The sequence below is a fragment of the Brachyhypopomus gauderio genome, unplaced genomic scaffold (genome assembly GCF_052324685.1).
Source record: "Brachyhypopomus gauderio isolate BG-103 unplaced genomic scaffold, BGAUD_0.2 sc150, whole genome shotgun sequence".
In the NCBI taxonomy this organism is placed as follows: domain Eukaryota; kingdom Metazoa; phylum Chordata; class Actinopteri; order Gymnotiformes; family Hypopomidae; genus Brachyhypopomus; species Brachyhypopomus gauderio.
The window spans coordinates 38,132-62,045 of NW_027506971.1; the positions used below are offsets into that span (position 1 = coordinate 38,132).

General features: G+C 41.3%; 3 long non-coding RNA genes across 6 annotated transcripts; all 3 read right to left on the reverse strand.

Annotated features, from left to right (window-relative positions):
- Positions 1-3,941: 3,941 nt before the first annotated feature.
- LOC143500446 (uncharacterized) lies at positions 3,942-5,185 on the reverse strand. 2 transcript variants are annotated; one of them, XR_013126810.1, is made up of 4 exons: positions 4,800-5,185; positions 4,349-4,652; positions 4,148-4,273; positions 3,942-4,038 (listed from the first exon to the last, which is right to left on the reverse strand). It is a non-coding gene; the product is annotated as an uncharacterized LOC143500446 (long non-coding RNA). The 2 variants fall into 2 exon arrangements; XR_013126809.1 differs by lacking the exon at positions 4,800-5,185 and having other exon boundaries at positions 4,349-4,674.
- Positions 5,186-11,263: 6,078 nt separating this feature from the next.
- On the reverse strand, positions 11,264-12,505 carry LOC143500442 (uncharacterized). 2 transcript variants are annotated; one of them, XR_013126805.1, is made up of 4 exons: positions 12,120-12,505; positions 11,671-11,974; positions 11,470-11,595; positions 11,264-11,360 (listed from the first exon to the last, which is right to left on the reverse strand). It is a non-coding gene; the product is annotated as an uncharacterized LOC143500442 (long non-coding RNA). The 2 variants fall into 2 exon arrangements; XR_013126804.1 differs by lacking the exon at positions 12,120-12,505 and having other exon boundaries at positions 11,671-11,996.
- A 6,078-nt stretch (positions 12,506-18,583) lies between these two features.
- LOC143500443 (uncharacterized) lies at positions 18,584-19,825 on the reverse strand. 2 transcript variants are annotated; one of them, XR_013126807.1, is made up of 4 exons: positions 19,440-19,825; positions 18,991-19,294; positions 18,790-18,915; positions 18,584-18,680 (listed from the first exon to the last, which is right to left on the reverse strand). It is a non-coding gene; the product is annotated as an uncharacterized LOC143500443 (long non-coding RNA). The 2 variants fall into 2 exon arrangements; XR_013126806.1 differs by lacking the exon at positions 19,440-19,825 and having other exon boundaries at positions 18,991-19,316.
- Positions 19,826-23,914: the final 4,089 nt, after the last annotated feature.

Genomic DNA, 23,914 nt, shown 5'->3' on the forward strand with positions numbered 1-23,914 from the left:
TCCCTTTTCCTCCCGCCCTACTCGCCTTTCCTCAACCCCAATAAGGAACTTTTTTCAGTCTGGAGGTGGAAGGTGTATGATCATCGGCCCCATGACCAAATGTCCCTGCTGCATGCAATGGATCCTGGCTGCAGAGACATTTCAGCTGAAGACTGCCAGGGGTGAATAAGGCATACCAAGCTTTTCTTTCCCAGGTCCATGGCAAGGGCCAACATCAGATGTGATGTGGATGAAAACATGTGGCCAACTGCTGAAGGCCGTTTAGATTACACCTAACAAGACTGTTCAGTTTTGTATTCTGTTTTCCCCCTTGTGTGGCTTTTTTTGTATATGTGTATTTTTACACATATGGGACCATGGCTAATTATGTTTACAATTATGATAATTATTTTTTGGGTTAGGCCACAATTTACAGTAATGTCCCTAATACAGTAAAAGATACCCTTTACTGCAAAAATGTTACTGACTCCTTTTGGTCTAATCTACATTCCATATAGTACCTAACAGTAAATATCACTCATTGTGTAGACAGTATGTTGCCAAAAATGCACACATTTGAAAAAAAAGTCCAAATGAAGCGGATTACAGTAAAAATGAACTGACTAAGAAAACAACAGATGTTACTGTAAAATGTCTGTTGTTTGCTGGGAGAGGGTAAAATATTACATGTAATACTGTTTCTGTATTGCCATCAAATGTTAGTTTTTTTACAGTGGTTGTGCAGTGATTGACTATGTTCATCTCGAAAAGAGAATATGTGCTAGTGTTTAAAAGAATGATTGGATACTGAACCAGGTTTGCTGTGTTTTAACAAAGTTGTTTGCATTGTGAAATGCAGAGTTGGTATTTAGTTAAGAAAATGCGTTTTGGACACAATATTAACTATTTGGCTATTTGTGTGAGGTCAATGTGTTGCTGTGTTTAGAGTTTTGACAATGTATCACAAGTATTGGGAAATGCACGTTAGCAGTCGTCAAAAACTGTATTTCCACCTGTCAAATAGATTGGAATTGGGATGCAGTTTGTTCAGCCAAATTATGACTTTGTGCAAACTTTAACACATTCACACAGTGAGTCAGGGGGACTCAGACATGTGTGTGTGTATGAGTGTGTGTGTGTCTGTGTGAGTGAGTGTGTATGTGTGTGTGTATGAGTGTGTGTGAGTGAGTGTGTATATGAGTGTGTGTATGAGTGTGTGTGTGACTGAGTGTGTATATGTGTATGTATGAGTGTGTGTGTGTGTGTTTGTGTGTGTGTGAGTGCGTATGAGTGTGTGTGAGTGAGTGTGTATGTGTGTGATAGATTGGAATTGGGATGCAGTTTGTTCAGCCAAATTATGACTTTGTGCAAACTTCAACACATTCACACAGTGAGTCAGGGGGACTCAGACATGTGTGTGTATGAGTGTGTGTGTGTGTCTGTGTGAGTGAGTGTGTATGTGTGTGTGTATGAGTGTGTGTGAGTGAGTGTGTATATGAGTGTGTGTGTGAGTGAGTGTGTATATGAGTGTGTGTGTGAGTGAGTGTGTATATGTGTGTGTGTATGAGTGTGTGTGTGTGTTTGTGTGTGTGTGTGTGTGTATGAGTGTGTGTGAGTGAGTGTGTATGTGTGTGTGTATGAGTGTGTGTGAGTGAGAGTGTATATGTGTGTGTGTATGAGTGTGTGTGTGTGGGTGTGTATTGGAAAAGGGATGGTAATCATGACTCATCCCAATTCCAATCTATTTGACACATGAAAATAGATTGGAAGTGGGATCCTATTCAAATAGATTGGAAGTGGGACTGGTAATTACACAACATCCCAATTCCAATCTATTTGAATGGCATCCCAATTCCAATTTACAGTTTTTGACTACTGCTAACGTGCTTTTGTCCAATCTGTAGTCACATTTTCAAAACTCCAAACACAGTGAACACAACATCAGTTTTCAGTGGCTATACTATTAGTTCAATTCATGTTGTTATGGCACAAAATGCAGTCATTTTACATGTTTTTATAATGCTTAAATTTTCTATACACACAAGGTTATCCAATAACAAAATTCTGGATCGTTTTTGTCTTATTTACAATTGCTTGTACACAGCATGCCAAAAATGAAAACCTAAGGTTCAAAACCTTAAATATCGTATAAAATGCCAAGTTCTGCAAAAACAAAGGCAGCTGAACAGTTATTACTGTTGTACACATTTTTTGCACATATAGATAAATGAAGTATAGTATAAAATATATATATATATTTATAAAAAGTATATACTGAAGTACAGTAATGTACCGGGTCAGAGAGGAGCAAATATAACAATTTGTCCTGCAATCTCAAGTGCTGGTTTGGTCCTTCACAAATGCTAGATTGGTCCCTATAACAGTGACCTCCTTCTTTCGTTTTTGAATGAACTCTACCAACAACTGGTTTCAGATGCAGAAAGGGAACAGGTGGGAGGAAACACGAGGACATTTGTGATGGGACGATGTAGCATTTTGTCATTCTCATGTCATCACAAACTGGTTTATAGACCATCCAAGAGTGATGTCCCTTTTCCTCCCGCCCTACTCGCCTTTCCTCAACCCCAATAAGGAACTTTTTTCAGTCTGGAGGTGGAAGGTGTATGATCATCGGCCCCATGACCAAATGTCCCTGCTGCATGCAATGGATCCTGGCTGCAGAGACATTTCAGCTGAAGACTGCCAGGGGTGAATAAGGCATACCAAGCTTTTCTTTCCCAGGTCCATGGCAAGGGCCAACATCAGATGTGATGTGGATGAAAACATGTGGCTAACTGCTGAAGGCCGTTTAGATTACACCTAACAAGACTGTTCAGTTTTGTATTCTGTTTTCCCCCTTGTGTGGCTTTTTTTGTATATGTGTATTTTTACACATATGGGACCATGGCTAATTATGTTTACAATTATGATAATTATTTTTTGGGTTAGGCCACAATTTACAGTAATGTCCCTAATACAGTAAAAGATACCCTTTACTGCAAAAATGTTACTGACTCCTTTTGGTCTAATCTACATTCCATATAGTACCTAACAGTAAATATCACTCATTGTGTAGACAGTATGTTGCCAAAAATGCACACATTTGAAAAAAAAGTCCAAATGAAGCGGATTACAGTAAAAATGAACTGACTAAGAAAACAACAGATGTTACTGTAAAATGTCTGTTGTTTGCTGGGAGAGGGTAAAATATTACATGTAATACTGTTTCTGTATTGCCATCAAATGTTAGTTTTTTTACAGTGGTTGTGCAGTGATTGACTATGTTCATCTCGAAAAGAGAATATGTGCTAGTGTTTAAAAGAATGATTGGATACTGAACCAGGTTTGCTGTGTTTTAACACTAGGAACCCGACGGCCGCGAAAATTTTCGCAAGGCTTAGTAAGGTCCATGTAGCCCACTCCCCTGCTGTGAAGAGATTAACGCCCATTGTCTTGGTAATGCGGTGGAAGCGTCTCACCCCCAGCTCATACGCCTGCCAAAGCACAAGCGGCTCACCTCCAAGCTCATACAAGGCACCAAACGTGATACTTCACGAAAAACTTGGTTACAAACAAGCAGACTGTATATGTTACCGATCCTACAACAAACAGCGGAAATTTTGTAGACTCGTGTTTCAAAAGATACAATTCAAGCGCACGTAGAGAGTTTCTCAAATGAGTCCCGTCAAACAATAAAAATAAATAAAATTGTCTGAACCTCTTTGTATATTGTTTGAAGCTCTTTGTATATTTACTACACTATATAATATTTGTTACACTTTCTGTTTCCGCGTTTGAATTCGCGTTTGAAAAGCTAAGAAATTATATGGCGCAATTATATATATGGCTGATAAATGTTGTGATCTAAACAGCAGACTGGAAAAGGAGAGGAAAAGACAGGAAGAACAAATTCATGTGCTGTAAAACAACTTTATTTTGATCAAACATGGATGTCTATTCCGGGTTTCTTGAAGTGGAATGTCAAGAAAGTTGAGGGTGTCTTGAAGTTGAGGGTGTACTCGCCAGATGCACTTGCCGCATGCAACACACGCGTTGATGCTGTGGAGAACAATTCAAGGTACACCTTACATTTTGAATAAAATCTTTCAGAACACAAAAATACGTAACATATGTGGTGTTACGTATGTAGGCCTACTTATCAACGTACCTTCATGTAGTTGTAGCCAACAGTTGCTACACAGCCAGGGTGTACTCGCTGCATGCAACGGGCCACCGGCGTGTTCCTGCGTGCACTGTGTATGCACGCACCTTCATGATGTCTGTCAACGGCGCACTGCAAAGAACAAAGTACATGTTATATTTTGAACGAATTTATTCATGTGTACCAGCCAGGGACCCTCTTTCTTACATTTGCGGCAGGTTCATCGTTCATCGCTGCCAAGGTCAACGGGCCACCGGCGTGTTCCTGCGCGCACTGTGTATGCACGCACAGAAGTACATGTTATATTTAGAACGAATTCATTCATGTATAAATTGATTCTGTGAAAATGTCACAGGCATGGGTCATAACAGAACGGGAATCCAATTCCAGCAACCATGAGAAAAATAACCAGCAACCACGACGAGAAATAAACAGAGGACTAACACGGAAACAGACATGAAATGGCAGGAGATGCGGGGCAGACCGTGACACCGGGTTTCATGATGTGCGACTGTGGAACAGAAAGAGAAGAGATTTTTGGTTATGTTCAAATAATAGTGTGTGTGTATATATATGTGTGTGTGATTGGTTGTCTGTATATATATATAATATATTTATATATATATATATATATATATAAATATACTTATCGACGTACCTTCATGTAGTTTTAGGTACACAGTTGCCACACAGCCAGGGACACTCTGCCCTACACTTGCGACAGGTGTACTTGCCGCATGCAGCGCACGGGGTTATGCTGTGGTTCCGGTTGCAGTTTGTCTGCACCTGACACGTAGTCTTCTTTCCAGGAGCAGGCGAAGGACGTGGCGTTCTCTTCAACTCCTTTTCCTGTAGGAAACGAAGACGGAGTTCCTCAGCAAGAGTACACATAAAAACTCTCCTACTCTCTGTGGACCCCGTACATGCCGTGTACAAAACATGCGCGTTCATCGCTGCCAGGTCAAGTATGTTATAAAACACTGCAACGGGCCACCGGCGTGTTCCTGCGCGCACTGTGTATGCACGCGCCTTCTGGTCCATGATGTCAACGGCGCACTGCAAAGAACAAATACAAAGAAGTACATGTTATATTTTGAATAAATTCATTCATGTATGATAAATTGATTTATCAATGCCAACACATGCATACCTTCGTCCGGTTGTAGTCCGTCACAGTGTTTGGCTTCTTTTTGCGGTCGTCTGCAATCTCCACGTGCGTGTGCATAGTGCTCAGAACGCAAACTGTTTTGTTGGGCTTGGAGGCATACACCGTCAGAAGCGCATCATCGGATCTGTACACCTCCGTTGACAACTTCTCACGTCCCTTGGCGTTTTTGGCTTCCAAAGGAACTTCTCGGCGAATCTTGTTCATTGTCCCAAGCAGAGTCGTGTTGCATTCCAGCAGCTTCTTAGCCAGGGAAAGAGATGTGAAAAAATTGTCTGTGGCTACAGTTCTGCCCTTGCCCAGGTATGGCTTCATAAGCTTCATCACCACATTCTCGGACACTCTTTCCCCCTTGGGACGATCGGGGTCCTTTCCAAGGTATGGAATGGCGTTGCACATGTACTTTGTGTTCAACTCAGAAGCAACCCAAAACTTTATTCCAAACTTGTCCGGCTTTGAGGCAATGTACTGGGTGAATGGACAGCGAACCTTGGTCGGAAACAGCTGCTCGTCGACTGTCAGTTCCTTGCCTGGGGTATAGCACAAAATGCAGTTGTTCACAAATCGCTGCCAGATGTCCGAAATCGCAGCAAATCTGTCGCTCTTTGCACGCTCCGCACGGGTGTCCTTATTATCAAAGCGCAAGTACCGCATGATTTCTTGGTAGCGGTCCCGTGCCATTGTCTCCTGGATCGAAGGCACAGCGAACATTGCCGACCAACAGTCCGACATCGCTCCAACTGGACAGAGGACTGCTCGTAGAAATAGGATTGCTACGAATGCCATAAACTCGCTGACCGACAAACTCCAGCTGCTGTCTGTTCTGCGGGCTTCATGGACAGTGCAGTCTGTGATGATTCGCAGCATCTCCATGTCGAGCAAACACAGAAAACTCTGCAGTCTGCTTGTGATCCTACGCTGTATTAGTAAAAGTAAACAAATGACGCTAGGTAAATTACACGTACTAAATATCATTCAAACACAAGCAGAAACACTGGAAAGAAATATGAAGTTACTATACCTTTGCATGCTCTGTAGGCCCGGACGGCTCAACAAATGTTGAATTAGGCGAACAGCTGCTGACACGAGAGCGTGCGATGCCAACCTTCTCCCAAACAGTTCCATCTTTTGCCCGTACGGTTGGTGCAGGTGTGGTGTCAGCCTGTGTCCGTCTCTTCCTTGGAGGGCTCTGTTGTACCTCATCCGATGTACTGCTTCTTTCTTCATCGGATGAATCGCTGGTCAAAAAACAGGAGGGTCCTTCTCCCGCATCGGACTCACAGCAGTCCTCGTTGGTCAGCAAAGCCGCAACTTCTTGACCGGTGAACGTCCTCTGTCTTGCCATGGTGTTTTGCGTCGTCTCCACACAGGATAGTAGTGAAAATGTAAGTCGCCTGCCTTTGGGTTTCAGCTTTTATCATGACTCTGAAGAACACACCCACAACAGCGCATACTAATTATACTTTATTATAATAGGTGGCGCTTCACACATAACGCCGAAACCGAAACCGGGCTAATCCCCTGCATACACGGGAACAATAAAAGTTGTTCCCCGTGATAATGGTTCACGGCAATCCGTGAATATCAGTCAAACACAAGCATAAACACTGCAAAAAATATTATATTACTATGCTGTATGAGTAAAAATAAATAAATGACGCTAAGTTATTTACACAAACGAAATATCTTATTTACACAAACGAAATATCAGTCAAACACAAGCATAAACACTGCAAAAAATATTATATTACTATGCTGTATGAGTAAAAATAAATAAATGACGCTAAGTTATTTACACAAACGAAATATCTTATTTACACGAACGAAATATCAGTCAAACACAAGAAAACACAAAAAATATTATATTACTATGCTGTATGAGTAAAAATAAATAAATGACGCTAAGTTATTTACACAAACGAAATATCTTATTTACACGAACGAAATATCAGTCAAACACAAGCATAAACACTGCAAAAAATATTATATTACTATGCTGTATGAGTAAAAATAAATAAATGACGCTAAGTTATTTACATGAACGAAATATCTTATTTACACAAACGAAATATCAGTCAAACACAAGCATAAACACTGCAAAAAAATATTATGTTACTATGCTGTATGAGTAAAAATAAGTAAATGTACAAATAAATATTACTTTACTATACCTTTATTACTTTGTTGCTGCTATTGAAGTGCATACACAAGAAAATCTGGGACGCTTGCTTCATACATAACGCCAATACCACGCTAATGATAATGTGTTTCACGGGAACAATATGAACCCGTGATAATGGTTGGTTCAGCCATGTAAATGTGTGGCGCTATTGAAGTGCATACACAAGAAAATCTGGGACGTTTGCTTCATACATAACGCCAATACCACGCTAATGATAATGTGTTTCACGGGAACAATATGGACCCGTGATAATGGTTGGTTCAGCCATGTAAATGTGTGGCGCTATTGAAGTGCATGCACAAGAAAATCTGAGACGCTTGCTTCATACATAACGCCAATACCACGCTAATGATAATGGTTCACCGCTCTAAATAATACTTATGTCAATATGTAGCGCTTCACACATAACGCCGAAACAGGGCTAAACTTTATTTATTTATTTTAGACTACAAACTAGACCTGGTGCACACAGACTGCACACAGACTAGACCTGGTGCACCACAGAGCTCCTGCCACAGAGCTCCTGCCTGTCTTTCTGCTCCTGTCTTGCTCTGAAATTAACATATGTATGGTCCTGCTAATTGGGCAGGAGAAGGAGGGGTGATGTCCTCAGAACCTTGAAATCTCAGGAGTTCCAGTGTTAACAAAGTTGTTTGCATTGTGAAATGCAGAGTTGGTATTTAGTTAAGAAAATGCGCTTTTGAACACAATATTAACTATTTGGCTATTTGTGTGAGGTCAATGTGTTGCTGTGTTTAGAGTTTTGACAATGTATCACAAGTATTGGGAAATGCACGTTAGCAGTCGTCAAAAACTGTATTTCCACCTGTCAAATAGATTGGAATTGGGATGCAGTTTGTTCAGCCAAATTATGACTTTGTGCAAACTTTAACACATTCACACAGTGAGTCAGGGGGACTCAGACATGTGTGTGTGTATGAGTGTGTGTGTGTCTGTGTGAGTGAGTGTGTATGTGTGTGTGTATGAGTGTGTGTGAGTGAGTGTGTATATGAGTGTGTGTATGAGTGTGTGTGTGACTGAGTGTGTATATGTGTATGTATGAGTGTGTGTGTGTGTGTTTGTGTGTGTGTGAGTGCGTATGAGTGTGTGTGAGTGAGTGTGTATGTGTGTGATAGATTGGAATTGGGATGCAGTTTGTTCAGCCAAATTATGACTTTGTGCAAACTTCAACACATTCACACAGTGAGTCAGGGGGACTCAGACATGTGTGTGTATGAGTGTGTGTGTGTGTCTGTGTGAGTGAGTGTGTATGTGTGTGTGTATGAGTGTGTGTGAGTGAGTGTGTATATGAGTGTGTGTGTGAGTGAGTGTGTATATGAGTGTGTGTGTGAGTGAGTGTGTATATGTGTGTGTGTATGAGTGTGTGTGTGTGTTTGTGTGTGTGTGTGTGTGTATGAGTGTGTGTGAGTGAGTGTGTGTGTGTGTGTGTATGAGTGTGTGTGAGTGAGAGTGTATATGTGTGTGTGTATGAGTGTGTGTGTGTGGGTGTGTATTGGAAAAGGGATGGTAATCATGACTCATCCCAATTCCAATCTATTTGACACATGAAAATAGATTGGAAGTGGGATCCTATTCAAATAGATTGGAAGTGGGACTGGTAATTACACAACATCCCAATTCCAATCTATTTGAATGGCATCCCAATTCCAATTTACAGTTTTTGACTACTGCTAACGTGCTTTTGTCCAATCTGTAGTCACATTTTCAAAACTCCAAACACAGTGAACACAACATCAGTTTTCAGTGGCTATACTATTAGTTCAATTCATGTTGTTATGGCACAAAATGCAGTCATTTTACATGTTTTTATAATGCTTAAATTTTCTATACACACAAGGTTATCCAATAACAAAATTCTGGATCGTTTTTGTCTTATTTACAATTGCTTGTACACAGCATGCCAAAAATGAAAACCTAAGGTTCAAAACCTTAAATATCGTATAAAATGCCAAGTTCTGCAAAAACAAAGGCAGCTGAACAGTTATTACTGTTGTACACATTTTTTGCACATATAGATAAATGAAGTATAGTATAAAATATATATATATATTTATAAAAAGTATATACTGAAGTACAGTAATGTACCGGGTCAGAGAGGAGCAAATATAACAATTTGTCCTGCAATCTCAAGTGCTGGTTTGGTCCTTCACAAATGCTAGATTGGTCCCTATAACAGTGACCTCCTTCTTTCGTTTTTGAATGAACTCTACCAACAACTGGTTTCAGATGCAGAAAGGGAACAGGTGGGAGGAAACACGAGGACATTTGTGATGGGACGATGTAGCATTTTGTCATTCTCATGTCATCACAAACTGGTTTATAGACCATCCAAGAGTGATGTCCCTTTTCCTCCCGCCCTACTCGCCTTTCCTCAACCCCAATAAGGAACTTTTTTCAGTCTGGAGGTGGAAGGTGTATGATCATCGGCCCCATGACCAAATGTCCCTGCTGCATGCAATGGATCCTGGCTGCAGAGACATTTCAGCTGAAGACTGCCAGGGGTGAATAAGGCATACCAAGCTTTTCTTTCCCAGGTCCATGGCAAGGGCCAACATCAGATGTGATGTGGATGAAAACATGTGGCCAACTGCTGAAGGCCGTTTAGATTACACCTAACAAGACTGTTCAGTTTTGTATTCTGTTTTCCCCCTTGTGTGGCTTTTTTTGTATATGTGTATTTTTACACATATGGGACCATGGCTAATTATGTTTACAATTATGATAATTATTTTTTGGGTTAGGCCACAATTTACAGTAATGTCCCTAATACAGTAAAAGATACCCTTTACTGCAAAAATGTTACTGACTCCTTTTGGTCTAATCTACATTCCATATAGTACCTAACAGTAAATATCACTCATTGTGTAGACAGTATGTTGCCAAAAATGCACACATTTGAAAAAAAAGTCCAAATGAAGCGGATTACAGTAAAAATGAACTGACTAAGAAAACAACAGATGTTACTGTAAAATGTCTGTTGTTTGCTGGGAGAGGGTAAAATATTACATGTAATACTGTTTCTGTATTGCCATCAAATGTTAGTTTTTTTACAGTGGTTGTGCAGTGATTGACTATGTTCATCTCGAAAAGAGAATATGTGCTAGTGTTTAAAAGAATGATTGGATACTGAACCAGGTTTGCTGTGTTTTAACACTAGGAACCCGACGGCCGCGAAAATTTTCGCAAGGCTTAGTAAGGTCCATGTAGCCCACTCCCCTGCTGTGAAGAGATTAACGCCCATTGTCTTGGTAATGCGGTGGAAGCGTCTCACCCCCAGCTCATACGCCTGCCAAAGCACAAGCGGCTCACCTCCAAGCTCATACAAGGCACCAAACGTGATACTTCACGAAAAACTTGGTTACAAACAAGCAGACTGTATATGTTACCGATCCTACAACAAACAGCGGAAATTTTGTAGACTCGTGTTTCAAAAGATACAATTCAAGCGCACGTAGAGAGTTTCTCAAATGAGTCCCGTCAAACAATAAAAATAAATAAAATTGTCTGAACCTCTTTGTATATTGTTTGAAGCTCTTTGTATATTTACTACACTATATAATATTTGTTACACTTTCTGTTTCCGCGTTTGAATTCGCGTTTGAAAAGCTAAGAAATTATATGGCGCAATTATATATATGGCTGATAAATGTTGTGATCTAAACAGCAGACTGGAAAAGGAGAGGAAAAGACAGGAAGAACAAATTCATGTGCTGTAAAACAACTTTATTTTGATCAAACATGGATGTCTATTCCGGGTTTCTTGAAGTGGAATGTCAAGAAAGTTGAGGGTGTCTTGAAGTTGAGGGTGTACTCGCCAGATGCACTTGCCGCATGCAACACACGCGTTGATGCTGTGGAGAACAATTCAAGGTACACCTTACATTTTGAATAAAATCTTTCAGAAGACAAAAATACGTAACATATGTGGTGTTACGTATGTAGGCCTACTTATCAACGTACCTTCATGTAGTTGTAGCCAACAGTTGCTACACAGCCAGGGTGTACTCGCTGCATGCAACGGGCCACCGGCGTGTTCCTGCGTGCACTGTGTATGCACGCACCTTCATGATGTCTGTCAACGGCGCACTGCAAAGAACAAAGTACATGTTATATTTTGAACGAATTTATTCATGTGTACCAGCCAGGGACCCTCTTTCTTACATTTGCGGCAGGTTCATCGTTCATCGCTGCCAAGGTCAACGGGCCACCGGCGTGTTCCTGCGCGCACTGTGTATGCACGCACAGAAGTACATGTTATATTTAGAACGAATTCATTCATGTATAAATTGATTCTGTGAAAATGTCACAGGCATGGGTCATAACAGAACGGGAATCCAATTCCAGCAACCATGAGAAAAATAACCAGCAACCACGACGAGAAATAAACAGAGGACTAACACGGAAACAGACATGAAATGGCAGGAGATGCGGGGCAGACCGTGACACCGGGTTTCATGATGTGCGACTGTGGAACAGAAAGAGAAGAGATTTTTGGTTATGTTCAAATAATAGTGTGTGTGTATATATATGTGTGTGTGATTGGTTGTCTGTATATATATATAATATATTTATATATATATATATATATATAAATATACTTATCGACGTACCTTCATGTAGTTTTAGGTACACAGTTGCCACACAGCCAGGGACACTCTGCCCTACACTTGCGACAGGTGTACTTGCCGCATGCAGCGCACGGGGTTATGCTGTGGTTCCGGTTGCAGTTTGTCTGCACCTGACACGTAGTCTTCTTTCCAGGAGCAGGCGAAGGACGTGGCGTTCTCTTCAACTCCTTTTCCTGTAGGAAACGAAGACGGAGTTCCTCAGCAAGAGTACACATAAAAACTCTCCTACTCTCTGTGGACCCCGTACATGCCGTGTACAAAACATGCGCGTTCATCGCTGCCAGGTCAAGTATGTTATAAAACACTGCAACGGGCCACCGGCGTGTTCCTGCGCGCACTGTGTATGCACGCGCCTTCTGGTCCATGATGTCAACGGCGCACTGCAAAGAACAAATACAAAGAAGTACATGTTATATTTTGAATAAATTCATTCATGTATGATAAATTGATTTATCAATGCCAACACATGCATACCTTCGTCCGGTTGTAGTCCGTCACAGTGTTTGGCTTCTTTTTGCGGTCGTCTGCAATCTCCACGTGCGTGTGCATAGTGCTCAGAACGCAAACTGTTTTGTTGGGCTTGGAGGCATACACCGTCAGAAGCGCATCATCGGATCTGTACACCTCCGTTGACAACTTCTCACGTCCCTTGGCGTTTTTGGCTTCCAAAGGAACTTCTCGGCGAATCTTGTTCATTGTCCCAAGCAGAGTCGTGTTGCATTCCAGCAGCTTCTTAGCCAGGGAAAGAGATGTGAAAAAATTGTCTGTGGCTACAGTTCTGCCCTTGCCCAGGTATGGCTTCATAAGCTTCATCACCACATTCTCGGACACTCTTTCCCCCTTGGGACGATCGGGGTCCTTTCCAAGGTATGGAATGGCGTTGCACATGTACTTTGTGTTCAACTCAGAAGCAACCCAAAACTTTATTCCAAACTTGTCCGGCTTTGAGGCAATGTACTGGGTGAATGGACAGCGAACCTTGGTCGGAAACAGCTGCTCGTCGACTGTCAGTTCCTTGCCTGGGGTATAGCACAAAATGCAGTTGTTCACAAATCGCTGCCAGATGTCCGAAATCGCAGCAAATCTGTCGCTCTTTGCACGCTCCGCACGGGTGTCCTTATTATCAAAGCGCAAGTACCGCATGATTTCTTGGTAGCGGTCCCGTGCCATTGTCTCCTGGATCGAAGGCACAGCGAACATTGCCGACCAACAGTCCGACATCGCTCCAACTGGACAGAGGACTGCTCGTAGAAATAGGATTGCTACGAATGCCATAAACTCGCTGACCGACAAACTCCAGCTGCTGTCTGTTCTGCGGGCTTCATGGACAGTGCAGTCTGTGATGATTCGCAGCATCTCCATGTCGAGCAAACACAGAAAACTCTGCAGTCTGCTTGTGATCCTACGCTGTATTAGTAAAAGTAAACAAATGACGCTAGGTAAATTACACGTACTAAATATCATTCAAACACAAGCAGAAACACTGGAAAGAAATATGAAGTTACTATACCTTTGCATGCTCTGTAGGCCCGGACGGCTCAACAAATGTTGAATTAGGCGAACAGCTGCTGACACGAGAGCGTGCGATGCCAACCTTCTCCCAAACAGTTCCATCTTTTGCCCGTACGGTTGGTGCAGGTGTGGTGTCAGCCTGTGTCCGTCTCTTCCTTGGAGGGCTCTGTTGTACCTCATCCGATGTACTGCTTCTTTCTTCATCGGATGAATCGCTGGTCAAAAAACAGGAGGGTCCTTCTCCCGCATCGGACTCACAGCAGTCCTCGTTGGTCAGCAAAGCCGCAACTTCTTGACCGGTGAACGTCCTCTGTCTTGCCATGGTGTTTTGCGTCGTCTCCACACAGGATAGTAGTGAAAATGTAAGTCGCCTGCCTTTGGGTTTCAGCTTTTATCATGACTCTGAAGAACACACCCACAACAGCGCATACTAATTATACTTTATTATAATAGGTGGCGCTTCACACATAACGCCGAAACCGAAACCGGGCTAATCCCCTGCATACACGGGAACAATAAAAGTTGTTCCCCGTGATAATGGTTCACGGCAATCCGTGAATATCAGTCAAACACAAGCATAAACACTGCAAAAAATATTATATTACTATGCTGTATGAGTAAAAATAAATAAATGACGCTAAGTTATTTACACAAACGAAATATCTTATTTACACAAACGAAATATCAGTCAAACACAAGCATAAACACTGCAAAAAATATTATATTACTATGCTGTATGAGTAAAAATAAATAAATGACGCTAAGTTATTTACACAAACGAAATATCTTATTTACACGAACGAAATATCAGTCAAACACAAGAAAACACAAAAAATATTATATTACTATGCTGTATGAGTAAAAATAAATAAATGACGCTAAGTTATTTACACAAACGAAATATCTTATTTACACGAACGAAATATCAGTCAAACACAAGCATAAACACTGCAAAAAATATTATATTACTATGCTGTATGAGTAAAAATAAATAAATGACGCTAAGTTATTTACATGAACGAAATATCTTATTTACACAAACGAAATATCAGTCAAACACAAGCATAAACACCGCAAAAAAATATTATGTTACTATGCTGTATGAGTAAAAATAAGTAAATGTACAAATAAATATTACTTTACTATACCTTTATTACTTTGTTGCTGCTATTGAAGTGCATACACAAGAAAATCTGGGACGCTTGCTTCATACATAACGCCAATACCACGCTAATGATAATGTGTTTCACGGGAACAATATGAACCCGTGATAATGGTTGGTTCAGCCATGTAAATGTGTGGCGCTATTGAAGTGCATACACAAGAAAATCTGGGACGTTTGCTTCATACATAACGCCAATACCACGCTAATGATAATGTGTTTCACGGGAACAATATGGACCCGTGATAATGGTTGGTTCAGCCATGTAAATGTGTGGCGCTATTGAAGTGCATGCACAAGAAAATCTGAGACGCTTGCTTCATACATAACGCCAATACCACGCTAATGATAATGGTTCACCGCTCTAAATAATACTTATGTCAATATGTAGCGCTTCACACATAACGCCGAAACAGGGCTAAACTTTATTTATTTATTTTAGACTACAAACTAGACCTGGTGCACACAGACTGCACACAGACTAGACCTGGTGCACCACAGAGCTCCTGCCACAGAGCTCCTGCCTGTCTTTCTGCTCCTGTCTTGCTCTGAAATTAACATATGTATGGTCCTGCTAATTGGGCAGGAGAAGGAGGGGTGATGTCCTCAGAACCTTGAAATCTCAGGAGTTCCAGTGTTAACAAAGTTGTTTGCATTGTGAAATGCAGAGTTGGTATTTAGTTAAGAAAATGCGCTTTTGAACACAATATTAACTATTTGGCTATTTGTGTGAGGTCAATGTGTTGCTGTGTTTAGAGTTTTGACAATGTATCACAAGTATTGGGAAATGCACGTTAGCAGTCGTCAAAAACTGTATTTCCACCTGTCAAATAGATTGGAATTGGGATGCAGTTTGTTCAGCCAAATTATGACTTTGTGCAAACTTTAACACATTCACACAGTGAGTCAGGGGGACTCAGACATGTGTGTGTGTATGAGTGTGTGTGTGTCTGTGTGAGTGAGTGTGTATGTGTGTGTGTATGAGTGTGTGTGAGTGAGTGTGTATATGAGTGTGTGTATGAGTGTGTGTGTGACTGAGTGTGTATATGTGTATGTATGAGTGTGTGTGTGTGTGTTTGTGTGTGTGTGAGTGCGTATGAGTGTGTGTGAGTGAGTGTGTATGTGTGTGATAGATTGGAATTGGGATGCAGTTTGTTCAGCCAAATTATGACTTTGTGCAAACTTCAACACATTCACACAGTGAGTCAGGGGGACTCAGACATGTGTGTGTATGAGTGTGTGTGTGTGTCTGTGTGAGTGAGTGTGTATGTGTGTGTGTATGAGTGTGTGTGAGTGAGTGTGTATATGAGTGTGTGTGTGAGTGAGTGTGTATATGAGTGTGTGTGTGAGTGAGTGTGTATATGTGTGTGTGTATGAGTGTGTGTGTGTGTTTGTGTGTGTGTGTGTGTGTATGAGTGTGTGTGAGTGAGTGTGTGTGTGTGTGTGTATGAGTGTGTGTGAGTGAGAGTGTATATGTGTGTGTGTATGAGTGTGTGTGTGTGGGTGTGTATTGGAAAAGGGATGGTAATCATGACTCATCCCAATTCCAATCTATTTGACACATGAAAATAGATTGGAAGTGGGATCCTATTCAAATAGATTGGAAGTGGGACTGGTAATTACACAACATCCCAATTCCAATCTATTTGAATGGCATCCCAATTCCAATTTACAGTTTTTGACTACTGCTAACGTGCTTTTGTCCAATCTGTAGTCACATTTTCAAAACTCCAAACACAGTGAACACAACATCAGTTTTCAGTGGCTATACTATTAGTTCAATTCATGTTGTTATGGCACAAAATGCAGTCATTTTACATGTTTTTATAATGCTTAAATTTTCTATACACACAAGGTTATCCAATAACAAAATTCTGGATCGTTTTTGTCTTATTTACAATTGCTTGTACACAGCATGCCAAAAATGAAAACCTAAGGTTCAAAACCTTAAATATCGTATAAAATGCCAAGTTCTGCAAAAACAAAGGCAGCTGAACAGTTATTACTGTTGTACACATTTTTTGCACATATAGATAAATGAAGTATAGTATAAAATATATATATATATTTATAAAAAGTATATACTGAAGTACAGTAATGTACCGGGTCAGAGAGGAGCAAATATAACAATTTGTCCTGCAATCTCAAGTGCTGGTTTGGTCCTTCACAAATGCTAGATTGGTCCCTATAACAGTGACCTCCTTCTTTCGTTTTTGAATGAACTCTACCAACAACTGGTTTCAGATGCAGAAAGGGAACAGGTGGGAGGAAACACGAGGACATTTGTGATGGGACGATGTAGCATTTTGTCATTCTCATGTCATCACAAACTGGTTTATAGACCATCCAAGAGTGATGTCCCTTTTCCTCCCGCCCTACTCGCCTTTCCTCAACCCCAATAAGGAACTTTTTTCAGTCTGGAGGTGGAAGGTGTATGATCATCGGCCCCATGACCAAATGTCCCTGCTGCATGCAATGGATCCTGGCTGCAGAGACATTTCAGCTGAAGACTGCCAGGGGTGAATAAGGCATACCAAGCTTTTCTTTCCCAGGTCCATGGCAAGGGCCAACATCAGATGTGATGTGGATGAAAACATGTGGCCAACTGCTGAAGGCCGTTTAGATTACACCTAACAAGACTGTTCAGTTTTGTATTCTGTTTTCCCCCTTGTGTGGCTTTTTTTGTATATGTGTATTTTTACACATATGGGACCATGGCTAATTATGTTTACAATTATGATAATTATTTTTTGGGTTAGGCCACAATTTACAGTAATGTCCCTAATACAGTAAAAGATACCCTTTACTGCAAAAATGTTACTGACTCCTTTTGGTCTAATCTACATTCCATATAGTACCTAACAGTAAATATCACTCATTGTGTAGACAGTATGTTGCCAAAAATGCACACATTTGAAAAAAAAGTCCAAATGAAGCGGATTACAGTAAAAATGAACTGACTAAGAAAACAACAGATGTTACTGTAAAATGTCTGTTGTTTGCTGGGAGAGGGTAAAATATTACATGTAATACTGTTTCTGTATTGCCATCAAATGTTAGTTTTTTTACAGTGGTTGTGCAGTGATTGACTATGTTCATCTCGAAAAGAGAATATGTGCTAGTGTTTAAAAGAATGATTGGATACTGAACCAGGTTTGCTGTGTTTTAACACTAGGAACCCGACGGCCGCGAAAATTTTCGCAAGGCTTAGTAAGGTCCATGTAGCCCACTCCCCTGCTGTGAAGAGATTAACGCCCATTGTCTTGGTAATGCGGTGGAAGCGTCTCACCCCCAGCTCATACGCCTGCCAAAGCACAAGCGGCTCACCTCCAAGCTCATACAAGGCACCAAACGTGATACTTCACGAAAAACTTGGTTACAAACAAGCAGACTGTATATGTTACCGATCCTACAACAAACAGCGGAAATTTTGTAGACTCGTGTTTCAAAAGATACAATTCAAGCGCACGTAGAGAGTTTCTCAAATGAGTCCCGTCAAACAATAAAAATAAATAAAATTGTCTGAACCTCTTTGTATATTGTTTGAAGCTCTTTGTATATTTACTACACTATATAATATTTGTTACACTTTCTGTTTCCGCGTTTGAATTCGCGTTTGAAAAGCTAAGAAATTATATGGCGCAATTATATATATGGCTGATAAATGTTGTGATCTAAACAGCAGACTGGAAAAGGAGAGGAAAAGACAGGAAGAACAAATTCATGTGCTGTAAAACAACTTTATTTTGATCAAACATGGATGTCTATTCCGGGTTTCTTGAAGTGGAATGTCAAGAAAGTTGAGGGTGTCTTGAAGTTGAGGGTGTACTCGCCAGATGCACTTGCCGCATGCAACACACGCGTTGATGCTGTGGAGAACAATTCAAGGTACACCTTACATTTTGAATAAAATCTTTCAGAAGACAAAAATACGTAACATATGTGGTGTTACGTATGTAGGCCTACTTATCAACGTACCTTCATGTAGTTGTAGCCAACAGTTGCTACACAGCCAGGGTGTACTCGCTGCATGCAACGGGCCACCGGCGTGTTCCTGCGTGCACTGTGTATGCACGCACCTTCATGATGTCTGTCAACGGCGCACTGCAAAGAACAAAGTACATGTTATATTTTGAACGAATTTATTCATGTGTACCAGCCAGGGACCCTCTTTCTTACATTTGCGGCAGGTTCATCGTTCATCGCTGCCAAGGTCAACGGGCCACCGGCGTGTTCCTGCGCGCACTGTGTATGCACGCACAGAAGTACATGTTATATTTAGAACGAATTCATTCATGTATAAATTGATTCTGTGAAAATGTCACAGGCATGGGTCATAACAGAACGGGAATCCAATTCCAGCAACCATGAGAAAAATAACCAGCAACCACGACGAGAAATAAACAGAGGACTAACACGGAAACAGACATGAAATGGCAGGAGATGCGGGGCAGACCGTGACACCGGGTTTCATGATGTGCGACTGTGGAACAGAAAGAGAAGAGATTTTTGGTTATGTTCAAATAATAGTGTGTGTGTATATATATGTGTGTGTGATTGGTTGTCTGTATATATATATAATATATTTATATATATATATATATATATAAATATACTTATCGACGTACCTTCATGTAGTTTTAGGTACACAGTTGCCACACAGCCAGGGACACTCTGCCCTACACTTGCGACAGGTGTACTTGCCGCATGCAGCGCACGGGGTTATGCTGTGGTTCCGGTTGCAGTTTGTCTGCACCTGACACGTAGTCTTCTTTCCAGGAGCAGGCGAAGGACGTGGCGTTCTCTTCAACTCCTTTTCCTGTAGGAAACGAAGACGGAGTTCCTCAGCAAGAGTACACATAAAAACTCTCCTACTCTCTGTGGACCCCGTACATGCCGTGTACAAAACATGCGCGTTCATCGCTGCCAGGTCAAGTATGTTATAAAACACTGCAACGGGCCACCGGCGTGTTCCTGCGCGCACTGTGTATGCACGCGCCTTCTGGTCCATGATGTCAACGGCGCACTGCAAAGAACAAATACAAAGAAGTACATGTTATATTTTGAATAAATTCATTCATGTATGATAAATTGATTTATCAATGCCAACACATGCATACCTTCGTCCGGTTGTAGTCCGTCACAGTGTTTGGCTTCTTTTTGCGGTCGTCTGCAATCTCCACGTGCGTGTGCATAGTGCTCAGAACGCAAACTGTTTTGTTGGGCTTGGAGGCATACACCGTCAGAAGCGCATCATCGGATCTGTACACCTCCGTTGACAACTTCTCACGTCCCTTGGCGTTTTTGGCTTCCAAAGGAACTTCTCGGCGAATCTTGTTCATTGTCCCAAGCAGAGTCGTGTTGCATTCCAGCAGCTTCTTAGCCAGGGAAAGAGATGTGAAAAAATTGTCTGTGGCTACAGTTCTGCCCTTGCCCAGGTATGGCTTCATAAGCTTCATCACCACATTCTCGGACACTCTTTCCCCCTTGGGACGATCGGGGTCCTTTCCAAGGTATGGAATGGCGTTGCACATGTACTTTGTGTTCAACTCAGAAGCAACCCAAAACTTTATTCCAAACTTGTCCGGCTTTGAGGCAATGTACTGGGTGAATGGACAGCGAACCTTGGTCGGAAACAGCTGCTCGTCGACTGTCAGTTCCTTGCCTGGGGTATAGCACAAAATGCAGTTGTTCACAAATCGCTGCCAGATGTCCGAAATCGCAGCAAATCTGTCGCTCTTTGCACGCTCCGCACGGGTGTCCTTATTATCAAAGCGCAAGTACCGCATGATTTCTTGGTAGCGGTCCCGTGCCATTGTCTCCTGGATCGAAGGCACAGCGAACATTGCCGACCAACAGTCCGACATCGCTCCAACTGGACAGAGGACTGCTCGTAGAAATAGGATTGCTACGAATGCCATAAACTCGCTGACCGACAAACTCCAGCTGCTGTCTGTTCTGCGGGCTTCATGGACAGTGCAGTCTGTGATGATTCGCAGCATCTCCATGTCGAGCAAACACAGAAAACTCTGCAGTCTGCTTGTGATCCTACGCTGTATTAGTAAAAGTAAACAAATGACGCTAGGTAAATTACACGTACTAAATATCATTCAAACACAAGCAGAAACACTGGAAAGAAATATGAAGTTACTATACCTTTGCATGCTCTGTAGGCCCGGACGGCTCAACAAATGTTGAATTAGGCGAACAGCTGCTGACACGAGAGCGTGCGATGCCAACCTTCTCCCAAACAGTTCCATCTTTTGCCCGTACGGTTGGTGCAGGTGTGGTGTCAGCCTGTGTCCGTCTCTTCCTTGGAGGGCTCTGTTGTACCTCATCCGATGTACTGCTTCTTTCTTCATCGGATGAATCGCTGGTCAAAAAACAGGAGGGTCCTTCTCCCGCATCGGACTCACAGCAGTCCTCGTTGGTCAGCAAAGCCGCAACTTCTTGACCGGTGAACGTCCTCTGTCTTGCCATGGTGTTTTGCGTCGTCTCCACACAGGATAGTAGTGAAAATGTAAGTCGCCTGCCTTTGGGTTTCAGCTTTTATCATGACTCTGAAGAACACACCCACAACAGCGCATACTAATTATACTTTATTATAATAGGTGGCGCTTCACACATAACGCCGAAACCGAAACCGGGCTAATCCCCTGCATACACGGGAACAATAAAAGTTGTTCCCCGTGATAATGGTTCACGGCAATCCGTGAATATCAGTCAAACACAAGCATAAACACTGCAAAAAATATTATATTACTATGCTGTATGAGTAAAAATAAATAAATGACGCTAAGTTATTTACACAAACGAAATATCTTATTTACACAAACGAAATATCAGTCAAACACAAGCATAAACACTGCAAAAAATATTATATTACTATGCTGTATGAGTAAAAATAAATAAATGACGCTAAGTTATTTACACAAACGAAATATCTTATTTACACGAACGAAATATCAGTCAAACACAAGAAAACACAAAAAATATTATATTACTATGCTGTATGAGTAAAAATAAATAAATGACGCTAAGTTATTTACACAAACGAAATATCTTATTTACACGAACGAAATATCAGTCAAACACAAGCATAAACACTGCAAAAAATATTATATTACTATGCTGTATGAGTAAAAATAAATAAATGACGCTAAGTTATTTACATGAACGAAATATCTTATTTACACAAACGAAATATCAGTCAAACACAAGCATAAACACTGCAAAAAAATATTATGTTACTATGCTGTATGAGTAAAAATAAGTAAATGTACAAATAAATATTACTTTACTATACCTTTATTACTTTGTTGCTGCTATTGAAGTGCATACACAAGAAAATCTGGGACGCTTGCTTCATACATAACGCCAATACCACGCTAATGATAATGTGTTTCACGGGAACAATATGAACCCGTGATAATGGTTGGTTCAGCCATGTAAATGTGTGGCGCTATTGAAGTGCATACACAAGAAAATCTGGGACGTTTGCTTCATACATAACGCCAATACCACGCTAATGATAATGTGTTTCACGGGAACAATATGGACCCGTGATAATGGTTGGTTCAGCCATGTAAATGTGTGGCGCTATTGAAGTGCATGCACAAGAAAATCTGAGACGCTTGCTTCATACATAACGCCAATACCACGCTAATGATAATGGTTCACCGCTCTAAATAATACTTATGTCAATATGTAGCGCTTCACACATAACGCCGAAACAGGGCTAAACTTTATTTATTTATTTTAGACTACAAACTAGACCTGGTGCACACAGACTGCACACAGACTAGACCTGGTGCACCACAGAGCTCCTGCCACAGAGCTCCTGCCTGTCTTTCTGCTCCTGTCTTGCTCTGAAATTAACATATGTATGGTCCTGCTAATTGGGCAGGAGAAGGAGGGGTGATGTCCTCAGAACCTTGAAATCTCAGGAGTTCCAGTGTTAACAAAGTTGTTTGCATTGTGAAATGCAGAGTTGGTATTTAGTTAAGAAAATGCGCTTTTGAACACAATATTAACTATTTGGCTATTTGTGTGAGGTCAATGTGTTGCTGTGTTTAGAGTTTTGACAATGTATCACAAGTATTGGGAAATGCACGTTAGCAGTCGTCAAAAACTGTATTTCCACCTGTCAAATAGATTGGAATTGGGATGCAGTTTGTTCAGCCAAATTATGACTTTGTGCAAACTTTAACACATTCACACAGTGAGTCAGGGGGACTCAGACATGTGTGTGTGTATGAGTGTGTGTGTGTCTGTGTGAGTGAGTGTGTATGTGTGTGTGTATGAGTGTGTGTGAGTGAGTGTGTATATGAGTGTGTGTATGAGTGTGTGTGTGACTGAGTGTGTATATGTGTATGTATGAGTGTGTGTGTGTGTTTGTGTGTGTGTGAGTGCGTATGAGTGTGTGTGAGTGAGTGTGTATGTGTGTGATAGATTGGAATTGGGATGCAGTTTGTTCAGCCAAATTATGACTTTGTGCAAACTTCAACACATTCACACAGTGAGTCAGGGGGACTCAGACATGTGTGTGTATGAGTGTGTGTGTGTGTGTCTGTGTGAGTGAGTGTGTATGTGTGTGTGTATGAGTGTGTGTGAGTGAGTGTGTATATGAGTGTGTGTGTGAGTGAGTGTGTATATGAGTGTGTGTGTGAGTGAGTGTGTATATGTGTGTGTGTATGAGTGTGTGTGTGTGTTTGTGTGTGTGTGTGTGTGTATGAGTGTGTGTGAGTGAGTGTGTATGTGTGTGTGTATGAGTGTGTGTGAGTGAGAGTGTATATGTGTGTGTGTATGAGTGTGTGTGTGTGGGTGTGTATTGGAAAAGGGATGGTAATCATGACTCATCCCAATTCCAATCTATTTGACACATGAAAATAGATTGGAAGTGGGATCCTATTCAAATAGATTGGAAGTGGGACTGGTAATTACACAACATCCCAATTCCAATCTATTTGAATGGCATCCCAATTCCAATTTACAGTTTTTGACTACTGCTAACGTGCTTTTGTCCAATCTGTAGTCACATTTTCAAAACTCCAAACACAGTGAACACAACATCAGTTTTCAGTGGCTATACTATTAGTTCAAT